The sequence below is a fragment of the Heterodontus francisci genome, chromosome 45, assembly GCF_036365525.1.
Source record: "Heterodontus francisci isolate sHetFra1 chromosome 45, sHetFra1.hap1, whole genome shotgun sequence".
Lineage (NCBI taxonomy): Eukaryota > Metazoa > Chordata > Chondrichthyes > Heterodontiformes > Heterodontidae > Heterodontus > Heterodontus francisci.
Window position 1 is genome coordinate 9715899 of NC_090415.1, and position 13144 is coordinate 9729042.

At 47.6% G+C, this 13144-nt stretch overlaps 1 long non-coding RNA gene across 1 annotated transcript in view; it reads right to left on the reverse strand.

Annotated features, from left to right (window-relative positions):
• The window catches only part of LOC137356470 (uncharacterized), a 164722-nt gene extending 155877 nt beyond the window's left edge, over window positions 1–8845 (reverse strand). The window contains exons 1-2 of the long non-coding RNA XR_010971078.1: window positions 8788–8845; window positions 7799–7882 (exon numbers count right to left, since the gene is read on the reverse strand). This is a non-coding gene — a long non-coding RNA (uncharacterized lncRNA). The remainder of the gene's footprint in view (window positions 1–7798; window positions 7883–8787) is intronic.
• Between the last annotated feature and the right edge of the window lie 4299 nt (window positions 8846–13144).

Below are 13144 nucleotides of genomic sequence, written 5' to 3' on the forward strand. Positions count from 1 at the left end.
TTATACTCTCAGCCTCTATTTACAAAGCCTGGATCCTAAATGTCTTTTAACCACTTTCTCAACTAGCCCTGCCACCTTCAATTTGTGCACAGACATCCCCAGGTCTCTCTGTTCCTGCACCCACTTCCTTCTCTTCTTCAGTTCTCATAACACAGAGGGACAGGAGGACAGGGAGGTCTAGAAATAAGGAGGGGGAGAGAGAGCAAACAAACAGGAAACATGTATGGGAACACCACCACCTGCAAGTTTCCCTTCCGGTCTCACACCATCCTGACTTGGAACTATATCACTTCACTGTCACAAGGTCAAAATCCTGGACCTCACTTCCTAACAGCATTGTGGGTCTATCTACCCCACATGGACTGCAGCGGTTCAAGAAGGTTCAACGGCAATTCGTGATGGGCAATAAAATGCTGGCAGAGCCAGTAATGCACACATCCAACAAATGAATAAAAATAATAACAATTTGGCACCAAGTCACTAAAGGGGAGACCAATGGAGGGACAGAGAGAGAGGCAGAGACAGAGAGAGATGGAGTGACAGGGAGGGAAGGACAGATGGAGGGATAGAGAGAGAGCGTGACAGAGAGAGAAGGAGAGAGATGGAGTGACAGGGAGGGAAAGACAGATGGAGGGACAGAGTGAGAGACAGAGAGAGAAGGAGACAGATGGAGTGACGGAGGGAAGGACAGACGGAGGGATAGACAGAGAGACAGTGATAGAAGGACAGAGAGGGAGTGTCAGGGAGGGAAAGACAGATGGAGAGACAGAGAGAGAGAGGCAGAGATGGAAGGAGAGAGAGGGAGTGACAGGGAGGGAAAGACAGATGGAGAGACAGGCAGATAGGAGGAGAGAGAGGGAGAGACAGAGAGGGAGAGACTGATGGAGAGACAGAGATAGGAGAGAGAGGGAAAGACAGATGGATAGACAGAGAGAGAGAGGCAGAGATGGAAGGAGAGAGAGGGAGTGTCAGGGAGGGAAAGACAGATGGAGAGAGAGAGAGAGACAGAGATAGAAGGAGAGAGAGGGAGAGACAGAGAGGGAAAGACAGATGGAGAGACAGAGAGAGAGACAGAGATAAAAGGAGAGGTATCGAGTGACAGGGAGGGAAGGACAGATGGAGGGATAGAGGGATAGAGAGAGAGACAGAGATAGAAGGAGAGGGAGGGAGTGACAGAGAGGGAAAGACAAATGGAGGGACAGAGAGAGAGAGACAGAGACAGAGAGAGAAGGAGAGAGATGGAGTGACAGTGAGGAAAGGACAGATGGAGGGATAGAGAGAGAGAGTGACAGAGAGAGGCAGAGACAGAGATAGAAGGAGAAAGACGGAGAGACAGAGAGAGAGACAGAGATAAAAGGAGAGATATGGAGAGACAGGGGGAAAGACAGATGGAGGCACAGAGAGAGGGAGACAGAGATAGAGGGAGAAACAGAGAGGGCAAGACAGATGGAGGGACAGAGAGAGAGAGACAGAGATAGAGGGAGAAACAGAGGGGGAAAGACAGATGGAGGCACAGAGAGAGGGAGACAGAGATAGAAGGAGATAGAGGGACTGTCAGGGAGGGAAAGACAGATGGAGGGACAGAGAGAGACAGAGATAGAAGGAGAGTGAGGGAGTGTCAGGGAGGGAAAGGCAGAAGAAGGGACAGAGAGAGAGAGAGATAGAAGGAGAGAGACGGTGAGACAGGGAGGGAAAGACAGATGGAGGGACAGAGAGAGAGACAGAGAGAGAAGCAGAGATAGAAGAAGAGAGAGGGAGTGTCAGGGAGGGAAAGACAGATGGAGGGACAGAGAGAGAGAGACGGAGAGAGAGGGAGAGACAGAGAGGGCAAGACAGATGGAGGGACAGAGATAGAAGGAGAGGGAGTGTCAGGGAGGGAAAGACAGATGGAGGGGTAGTGAGAGTGCGACAGAGACAGAAAGAGAGAGAGCGTGTGACGGGGTGGGGGGGGGGGGGGGCGTGTGGGGGAGAGACTGATGGAGAGACAGAGAGAGAAAGACAGAGAGAGAAGGATAGAGTGGGAGAGACAGAGAGAAGGAGACAGATGGAGTGACAGGGAGGGAAGGACAGAGGGAGGGATAGAGGGATAGAGAGAGAGACAGAGATAGAAGGACAGAGAGCATGCGTCAGGGAGGGAAAGACAGATGGAGAGACAGAGAAAGAAGGAGAGAGGCAGAGACAGAGAGGGAAAGACAGATGGAGGGACAGAGAGAGAGACAGAGATAGAAAGAGACAGGGAGTGACAGGGAGGGAAAGACAGATGGAGGGACAGAGAGAGAGAGACAGAGAGAGTGGCAGAGACAGAGATAGAAGGAGAAAGACGGAGAGACAGAGAGGGACAGACAGAGAGAGTGGCAGAGACAGAGATCGAAGGAGAGAGAGGGAGTGTCTGGAAGGGAAAGACAGATGGAGGGAGAGAGAGACAGACAGAGAGAGAGGCAGAGACAATGATAGAAGGAGAAAGACCAATGGAGGGACAGAGAGAGAGAGACAGAGAGAGAGGCAGAGACAGACAGAGAGAGAAGGAGAGAGGTGGAGTGACAGGGAGGGAAGGACAGATGGAGGGATAGAGAGAAAGAGTGACAGAGAGAGAGGCAGAGACAGAGATAGAAGGAGAAAGACGGAGAGACAGAGAGGGACAGACAGAGAGAGAGACAGAGAGAGTGGCAGAGACAGAGATCGAAGGAGAGAGAGGGAGTGTCTGGAAGGGAAAGACAGATGGAGGGACAGAGAGAGAGACAGAGAGAGAAGGAGAGAGTGGAAGAGACAGAGAGGGAAAGACAGAAGAAGGGACAGAGAGAGAGAGACAGAGATAGAAGGAGAGAGAGGGAGTGTCAGGGAGGGAAAGACAGATGGAGGGACAGAGTGAGAAGGAGAGAGTGGAAGAGACAGAGAGGGAAAGACAGAAGAAGGGACAGAGAGAGAGAGACAGAGATAGAAGGAGAGAGAGGGAGTGTCAGGGAGGGAAAGACAGATGGAGGGACAGAGAGAAAGAGAGAGGGATTGACAGAGAGGGAAAGACAGATGGAGGGACAGAGAGAGAGACAGAGACAGAAGGACAGAGAGGGAGAGACAGCGAGGGAAAGACAGATGGAGAGACAGAGAGAGAGTGGCACAGATGGAACGAGAGAGAGTCTGACAGGGAGGGAAAGACAGATGGAGGGACAGAGAGAGAGACAGAGAGAGTGGGAGAGACAATGATAGAAGGAGAAAGACCAATGGAGGGACAGAGAGAGAGAGAGAGAGAGAGAGAGAGAAGGAGAGAGATGGAGTGATAGTCAGGGAAGGACAGATGGAGGGATAGAGAGAGAGAGTGACAGTGAGAGAGGCAGAGACAGAGATAGAAGGAGAAAGACGGAGAGACAGAGAGGGAAAGACAGATGGAGGGACAGAGAGAGTGGCAGAGACAGAGATCGAAGGAGAGAGAGGGAGTGTCAGGAAGGAAAAGACAGATGGAGGGACAGAGTGAGAGACAGAGAGAGAAGGAGAGAGTGGAGGAGACAGAGAGGGAAAGCCAGAAGAAGGGAAAGAGAGAGAGAGACAGAAAGAGAAGGACAGACGGAGAGACAGAGAGAGACAGAGAGAGAAGGAGAGAGATGGAGAGACAGGGCGGGAATGACAGATGGAGGGGTAGAGAGAGTGTGACAGAGACAGAAAGAAAGAAAGCGTGTGACAGGGGGGAGGGTGGGGGGAGACTGATGGAGAGACAGACAGAGAAAGACAGAGAGAGGAGAGAGAGGTAGAGACAGAGGGGGAAAGACAGATGGAGGCACAGAGAGAGTGAGACAGAGATAGAGGGAGAAACAGAGGGGGAAAGACAGATGGAGGCACAGAGAGAGGGAGACAGAGATAGAAGGAGATAGAGGGACTGTCAGGGAGGGAAAGACAGATAGAGGGACAGAGAGAGAGAGAGACAGAGATAGAAGGAGAGTGAGGGAGTGTCAGGGAGGGAAAGGCTGAAGAAGGGACAGAGAGAGAGAGAGAGAGAGATAGAAAGAGAGAGACGGTGAGACAGGGAGGGAAAGGCAGATGGAGGGACAGAGAGAGAGACAGAGAGAGAAGCAGAGATAGAAGAAGAGAGAGGGAGTGTCAGGGAGGGAAAGACAGATGGAGGGACAGAGAGAGAGACAGAGATAGAAGGAGAGAGAGGGAGTGTCAGGGAGGGAAAGACAGAAGAAGGGACAGAGAGAGAGAGACAGAGAGAGAAGGAGAGAGACGGTGAGACAGGGAGGGAAAGACAGATGGAGGGGTAGAGAGAGTGCGACAGAGACAGAAAGAGAGAGAGCGTGTGACGGGGTGGGGGGGCGTGTGGGGGAGAGACTGATGGAGAGACAGAGAGAGAAAGACAGAGAGAGAAGGATAGAGTGGGAGAGACAGAGAGAGAAGGAGACAGATGGAGTGACAGGGAGGGAAGGACAGAGGGAGGGATAGAGGGATAGAGGGATAGAGAGAGAGACAGAGATAGAAGGACAGAGAGCGTGTGTCAGGGAGGGAAAGACAGATGGAGAGACAGAGAAAGAAGGAGAGAGGCAGAGACAGAGAGGGAAAGACAGATGGAGGGACAGAGAGAGAGACAGAGATAGGAAGAGACAGGGAGTGACAGGGAGGGAAAGACAGATGGAGGGAGAGAGGGAGACAGAGAGTGTGTGTCAGGGAGGGAAAGACAGATGGAGAGACAGAGACAGAAGGAGAGAGGGATTGACAGGGAGGGAAAGACAGATGGAGGGACAGAGTGAGAGACAGAGAGAGAAGGAGACAGATGGAGTGACCGGGAGGGAAGGACAGATGGAGGGATAGAGGGATAGAGAGAGAGACAGAGATAGAAGGAGAGAGAGGGAGTGACAGAGAGACAGAGGGAGAGGCAGAGACAGAGAGAGAAGGAGAAAGTGGGAGAGAAACAGAGGCAAAGGAAGTTGGAGAGACAGACAGAGAGAGAAGCAGAGATGGATGGAGAGAGAGGGAGTGACAAGGATGGAAAGACAGGTGGAAAGACAGAGAGAGATTCAGAGAAAGAAGGAGAGAGGGAGAGACAGAGAGGGAGAGACAGAGAGGGAAAGACAGAGGGAAAGACAGAGGGAAAGACAGAGGGAGAGACAGAGGGAGAGACAGAGGGAGAGACAGAGGGAGAGACAGAGGGAAAGACAGAGGGAAAGACAGAGGGAAAGACAGAGGGAAAGACAGAGGGAAAGACAGAGGGAAAGACAGAGGGAGAGAGAGAGGTAGGGGAGGGAGTGACAGGGAGGGAAAGACAGATGGAATGACAGAGAGAGAGACAGAGACAGAAGGGCAGAGAGGGAGAGACAGAGAGGGAAAGACAGATGGAGGGACAGAGAGAGAGAGAGACAGAGACAGAAGGACAGAGAGGGAGAGACAGAGAGGGAAAGACAGAGTGAGAGACAGAGAGAGAGAGGCAGAGATGGAACGAGAGAGAGAGTGACAGGGAGGGAAAGACAGATGGAGAGACAGAGGGAGACAGAGATAAAAGGAGAGAGATGGAGTGACAGGGAGGGAAGGACAGATGGAGGGATAGAAGAAGAGAGAGAAAGACAGAAATAGAAGGAGAGGGAGGGAGTGACAGAGTGGGAAAGACAGATGGAAAGACAGAGAAGCAGAGACAGAGAGAGAAGCAGAGACAGAGAGAGAAGCAGAGACAGAGAGAGAAGCAGAGACAGAGAGAGAAGCAGAGAGAGAGACAGAGATAAAAGGAGAGAGATGGAGTGACAGGGAGGGAAGGACAGATGGAGGGATAGAAGGAAAGAGAGAGAGACAGAGATAGAAGGAGAGAGAGGGAGAGGAAGAGAGGGAAAGACAGATGGAAAGTCAGAGAGACAGAGAGAGAAGGAGAGAGTGGAAGAGACAGAGAGGGAAAGACAGATGGAGGGATAGAGAGAGAGAGAGACAGAGATAGAAGGAGAGAGAGAGAGAGACAGAGATAGAAGGAGAGGGAGGGAGTGACAGAGAGGGAAAGACAGATGGATGTACAGAGAGAGAGAGAGACAGAGAGAGAGACAGAGAGAGGCAGAGAGAGAGGCAGAGCAAGAAGGACAGACAGGGAGTGACAGAGAGGGAAAGACAGATGGAGAGAGAGTGAGGCAGAGGTGGAAGGAGAGAGAGGGAGAGACAGAGAGGGAAAAACAGAAGGAGGGACAAAGTGAGAGACAGAGAGAAGGAGAGAGATGGAGTGACAGGGAGGGAAGGACAGATGGATGGATGGATAGAGAGAGAGGCAGAGAGTGAGAGAAAAGGAGAGAGAGGGAGTGTCAGGGAGGACAAGACAGTTGGTCAGACAGAGAAAGAGAGATAGAAGGAGAGAGACAGAGAGGGAAAGACAAATGGAGGGACAGAGAGAGAGACAGAGAGAGTGGCAGAGCGGGATAGAAGGAGAGAGAGGGAGTGTCAGGAAGGGAAAGACGGATGGAGGGAAAGAGTGAGAGACAGAGAGAGAAGGAGAGAGATGGAGTGACAGGGAGGGAAGGACAGATGGAGGGATAGAGAGAGAGAGAGAGAGACAGAGAGAGGCAGAGTCAGAGAGAGAAGGAGAGACAGAGAGGGAAAGGCAGTTGGAGTAACAGACAGCGAGTATGTAAGTGTGGGAGACATTCTGTATCTGCCAGTATCTCTACTGTGCACACAGGATACACACATTCAATATATGTAAGTTACTGATACTGTGTCCGTATATGTAATTCATTCTTGATCTATGAGGCTCTGGCACCCTGTTTGACTGTAGGATTCACTCTGCATCTATGTGTCTTGGTGCTGTATGTGAGTTGAGATCCTGCTGTATTCAGGACTGAATGTGTATCTCAGGCACTGTGTTGGCAATGCTTTGTTTAACTCATTAATGTATCAATATGTGTTTACTTGTGTTTAATTTAAAATAAGGATTAACAATATTTTATTGCTGTAGGTTTTATTCAATTCTTGTTTGTGAGTTGCAGCTTGGTATCCAATTTGTAGCTCTGCAAAAGCAATTGTGAATGACGATCTTTCAAATTTAGAGCATGACCTGATTTGGGGCGGCACAGTGGCGCAGTGGTTAGCACCGCAGCCTCACAGCTCCAGCGACCCGGGTTCAATTCTGGGTACTGCCTGTGTGGAGTTTGCAAGTTCTCCCTGTGTCTGTGTGGGTTTCCTCCGGGTGCTCCGGTTTCCTCCCACATGCCAAAGACTTGCTGGTTGCCAGGTTAATTGGCCTTTATAAATTGCCCCTAGTTTCGGTAGGTGGTAGGGAAATATAGGGACAGGTGGGGATGTGGTAGTAATGTAGGATTAGTAAAAAATGGGTGGTTGATGGTCGGCACAGACTCGGTGGGCCGAAGGGCCTGTTTCAGTGCTATATCTCTAACTAACTAACTATGTAATGTCAAATTCCATCGGTTTGTAGAGAATGAATTAATCGTGTATGTTGTTGTCTGGCCCTTAGTGACATGTTTGAACTGGTGTGTAATTTGTAGCTCAGTTTATATTGTGGGGTACGTTATTGGGATTCATTCTGTAGCTTTCAATCAGGTACATTTTGTCTGTTCTGTTTAAGATTTGATATTTGAATTGCAGCCAAGGTGACACAGTGTATTTAAATCTGATAATGTGTATGTTTTTGAACTGTGAATCATGTATCTACCAGTCAGTTGGAGTGAAATAGAAACAACTCCTATCTCTACTGCTCTATTTGACTATTGGATTGATAATGTGTCTCTCGACCTTGGAATCAGTGTGGATCTGACTACTTCTTTTGTTTGTTACAGTGGAAATGACGACCTGACCATGTCAGTGTGCGTTGTGACTGATACTGTACCTAATGTGTATTGGAACGAGCTGGATGCACGTTTTCTTCTGTCGAGGAATCACAACTTTCCTTCTGGTTCCTTCAAGTGTTTGCCTGCAGGAAAAGAAAGGCAACTCTTATACTTGAATAACAGCTGAGTGAGAAGACAGAAAAGTGATCAAAGTAATCTTTTCAACAATAATCATTCTGAACAATCACAAAAGGAAAGTCAATGACACAAGTAGTGTCAGTGTCTGAGTCCACTGCAGTACTGCAGAACTCTGCTTCTGCTTACCAGGTATTTGGAGCGGTTTTGTAACAATTTTGTGACATTCAGAAACAACCCAAGCCCCGCACTGCTCCATGAATTGGAATACCCGATCGAGTAGTGACATTTGCGTAAGCCAGATTTCTATTTCCATGTCCCATTGTTCAACGGACAACAAGTAAGCACTGTTTAAAAAAGTGTCTTTAATCTTCTCGCCTGGTCCCTTCAAATCTGCCGCATCTTTATTGTTCAGCCATTTTTTTCTGCTATTCACTATCCAATAACAATAAATAGTGAGATACTGGATCTGAACCAGGAACATTCATTACTGAAGAAGGGTCACTGACCTGAAACGTTAACTCTGCTTCTCTCTCCACAGATACAGCCAGACCTGCTGAGTATTTACAACATTTCTTGTTTTTATTTCAGATTTCCAGCATCCGCAGTATTTTGCTTTTTATTATAACATTCATTACTGTTTGGAGAGAGAAGTCAGCAATGATTTTCAATTGTGAGTACATCATATTCTGTCTCTCTCTCCCTGTCCAGACACTGCCTGAGAAAGACCTCTCCCTTCCCCCCCAGCTCACTCCATGTTCCAGGACCAGTTCCTGCTCCACAATGTACATTACAAACTGTCCCCCACTCCCGCTGAATGTACCCGGTAATCAATGCTAATCTATGAGCACATCGGCAGACACGGGCCCAAATCTGTTGTACTGCTGTGAGCAGATACTGTTTGTTCACTTACCCCAGGCTTGTAATGTCTCCATTTGCAGCAGATTTAAACAATCGTCCGCTCACTCACTGAATGGCGCTCAGAGGCAGTGCTGGGGGAAGGGGTGCGCATGCGCTCATCTCATTTGGCCCCTATCGCGCGTGCGCAGATCTCTGCAGCAATTCAACATTCAAAATTCAATGGGAACTTTCCCCATTTCACATTCATCAATGTCCGATTTGAAAAGCCGAACATGGGGTTAGGGTGGAGGGAGGGAGGGAGGGGAGGTGTGGGGCAACATGTAACATATAAAACTGGCAGCTAGTCCAATGTAGATGTTCAAATTGTGATCTGTCTCTGCAGGGTGTTTGTTGTTATTGAGCCTCTCCTCTCAAAACAATCCGACAGAAACATGGGAAGACTGAGGGATCCGGTGTGTTTGCTGGGACTTTGCAGAGTTAATTTCAGCCAGTAAAATGTTGTTTTACCCGGGTAAAACCCGAGGTCAATGAGAGTAATGTCGGAGGGCGCTCTTCCTCATTTTATTCTAAACAAGAGACACAGGCACGGAAGTACCGCGATTACACCGGACACACAATTACAGTGACAATAGAGTTCCAGCTCCCGGTTGTTAAATGTCCTCATGTTGACAGTCTTTGCTATGATTCTCAGGGGTTAGTTCCCGATGCCTAGGTCTGTATCCCTTAAACACTCTGAACCAGGAGATTCCTGTTGAAATATTGATGGACAGGAATTTTTCCAATCTTTGGCCGAGTCGATCATAACCTGCTGTTCAATCATAGTCTTAGTCAAAGAATTAATGAGACATTCTGTTCACTACTCAGGCCTTGAACTCGGTTTGAGCAGACCAAATACTGAAAGGTTCAGCACTTTTGCAGATAGAGCAGGTAAAGCTGGATAGAGGGACTCAGGGTGAATCCTACACACACAGGATAGAAGCAGTGACAGGTACTCAGGGAGGGGAACTGGTGTCGTTTCTGTTGCCTATGTGTGTTCAGACCATCAGTATTAGTCTATCACTTAGTCTGAACAGGTGTCTCCAAGAACCTGCAAATGCAGAATCCGGAAGCAGCTGTTTTGCTCAGAAATTGGTCGTAGCAGGAGAACCCCTGGCTGAGTGTGGAAACATTTTAGATATGTCCTCAAATCATCTCTCATTTGGGAAGATAGTTTCCAGTTCAGGGAAATTTGTCGGTAACATGTGAAGTCGAGGCTCGAAGGCAGCATCCATACCTCCAAACGGGTCATTTACCTGAACCCTTCTAACACCACCTAACCCTCATGTGGCAGAGTCTGCAGATCATGCATTGGATTTATCAGCTATTTCAGAACCCATCAAACTGGAGTGTAAAAAGTCATCCATAATCGCAGGGGACTGTCTGAGATGGAGGAGAATAAATAGGTCAATATGACCATCATCAATAATAATAAAGTGCAGAGGGAGGAGAGCGAGAGGAGGGAGATAGAATAGAGAGGGGAAGTGGTGACAGAAAATGTCCTGTGATTATTGGCCAAAATAGACCTACAAGGTACAAACTCAAGTTCTGTGATCAAGTCTGAGAGTTTATTAAGCTTAACTAAGATAAATAAAGTGAATGTTTAACAACAGCAATAGGTTTGCAGCATCACTCAGCACCGGTTCTTGTTTCTGTGCTGACTGGGGCACAAGCTTTTCTCTTTCTGCTGCCCTTGCTGTGTTCTGTTGACCCTAGTCTATCTTCTCCTTCTCAGTGCGCCAATGATGTTCCGTGGACCCCTCTCTAAGTGCCGACAATATCCCCTAACACCCTTTCTTTGATCCCTCCTGGGGTGCAAGGATGTTACCATATTAGAACATAGAACAGTACAGGTCCTTTGGCCCACGATGTTGTGCCGAACCTTTAATCTACTCAAAGATCAAACTCATTACCTACCCTTCATTCTACTATCATCCATGTACCTATCCAAGAATCACTTAAATGTTCCTAATGTATCTGCTTCTACCACCACCGATGGCAGCGCATTCCACGCACCCACCACTTTCTGTGTAAAGAACCTACCTCTGACATCTCCCCGAAACCTTCCTCCAATCACCTTAAAATTATGCCCCCTGGTGATAGCCCTTTCCACCCTGGGAAAAAGTCTCCTGCTATCCACTCTATCTATACCTCTCATCATCTTCTACCCCTCTAGCAAGTCACCTCTCATCCTTCTTTGCTCCAATGAGAAAAGCCCTAGCTCCCTCAACCTTTCTTCATAAGACATGCCCTCCAGTCCAGGCAGCATCCTGGTAAATCTCCTCTACACCCTCTCTAAAGCTTCCACATCCTTCCTATAATGAGGCTACCAGAACTGAACACAATATTCCAAGTGTGGTCTAACCAGGGCTTTATAGAGCTGCAGCATAGCCTCACAGCCCTTAAACTCAATCCCCCTGTTAGTGAAAGCCAACACACCATACGCCTTCTTAACAACCCTATCAACTTGGGTGGCAACTTTGAGCGATCTATGGACATGGACCCCAAGATCCCTCTGTTCCTCCACACTACCAAGAATCCTGTCTTTAAGCCTGTATTCTGCATTCAAATTCGACCTTCCAAAATGAATCACTTCACACGTTTCCAGGTTGAACTCCATCTGCCACTTCTCAGAACAGCTCTGCATCCTGTCAATGTCCCGTTGCAACCTACAACAGCCTTCCACACTATCCACAACTCCAGCAATCTTCGTGTCATCGGCAAACTTGCTAACCCAGCCTTCCACTTCCTCATCCAAGTCATTTATAAAAATCACAAAGAGCAGAGGTCCCAGAACAGATCCTTGTGGAACACCACTGGTCACCGAGCTCCAGGCTGAATACTTTCCATCTACTACCACCCTCTGACTTCTATGGGCCAGCCAATTTTGTATCCAGACAGCCAACTTTCCCTGAATCCCATGCCTCCTTACTTTCTGAATGAGCCTACCATGGGGAACCTTATCAAATACTTGCTAAAATCCATATACACCACACCCACTGCTCTTCCTTCATCAATGTGTTTTCTTTAGCTTTGAATTGTTCGAAGTATATTAATTGGACCAGGTTGACATCATTGTTTGATCCCAGTAAGTTAATGGTTCAATCTACACACATTACAGATGCTTTCTCTTTCTATTTCAGCAAGGATACTAAAGGCCACATTCTTGCTGATGGAAGCCATTTTTTTGCAATTCTGCAGTTTCTCATTGATCTCATCTCACCTCCTGTAAGGATGCTGTGGTCTTCAACCTGTCTCTCCCATTGTTCTTCCATAGAGGTTTTAATGGACTATAGCCTTGTAATGTCATTTCATAATGAAGCAAGCATTAGCTCAAACAGACTGTAATATATTGATGTACATAGCATACAATTAGTCCTATTATTGTAGCTGTCCTTATTATTCACAAAGGCAAAATATGTCATGATCCATCACCCCCACATTGTGGGACCCCTCCTGCTGCACGACTTTTCCTTTATGTCGTGACTCAGTGCATCATCCACACAGACACATCTCTCAACAAGACATTTTGACATATTTCTGTGAAGATGACCCTCATGCTTTGCCATCCAGCCTTGACATAGCAGTTCTTGCATAAATGTAAGCCATGGAAATGCTCTAACCTTTACACAGAGTATAGCAGTGTTCAGGTGATACAGAAAATCCAGTGAATTGGGCAGAGACAATCAGTTGATCAATCAAAGTCTCTTAGTTTTATGCTCCTACCTATACTACTTACTCCACAACTATTCTTTTGCACCTGAAAAGCTTGGATAGATGACTCTGGATTGTGTTCTGTAAGTAAGGGTTTGTTCCCCTTAGAGAAATGGAGATTGAGAGGAGGTTTGACAGAGGTGTACATAAGCTAGACGAGGATAACCTGTTGCCGTTAGCTGATGGTACAAGGACTAGGAGACACAGACTGATGGTTTATGGCAAGAGATGGAAGGGAGTGTGAGGAGGAACTTTTTCTGTTTTACCTGCTGGAACTCGCTGTCCACAAGTGTGGTGGAAGGAGAGACAATCAATGATTTCAATAAGAAACTGGATAAGCACTTGAAGGAAACAAACTTGCTGCAGGGCGAAGCTGATCAAGCAAGGAAGTGAATCTGATTGGATGTTGAGAATATTTTGTAAGCTTTCTTTCTGAATTTGCATTGACATTTTTAAGCTGCAAAATTCCACAGCACCCTTGACCATCAACTTTAAGGGAGAAGAACATGGATGTTGAGAATATTTGTCGACTTCAATTCAGTCATGGCTTTTCATTTGTCACATTCTATGGCAAGGTTGCAGAAATATATTTGACCGCGAGTGGGCATTGCGATGACCGGGAATCTAATCTGGGTCAATTGTTTGGAAGGCAGATATAC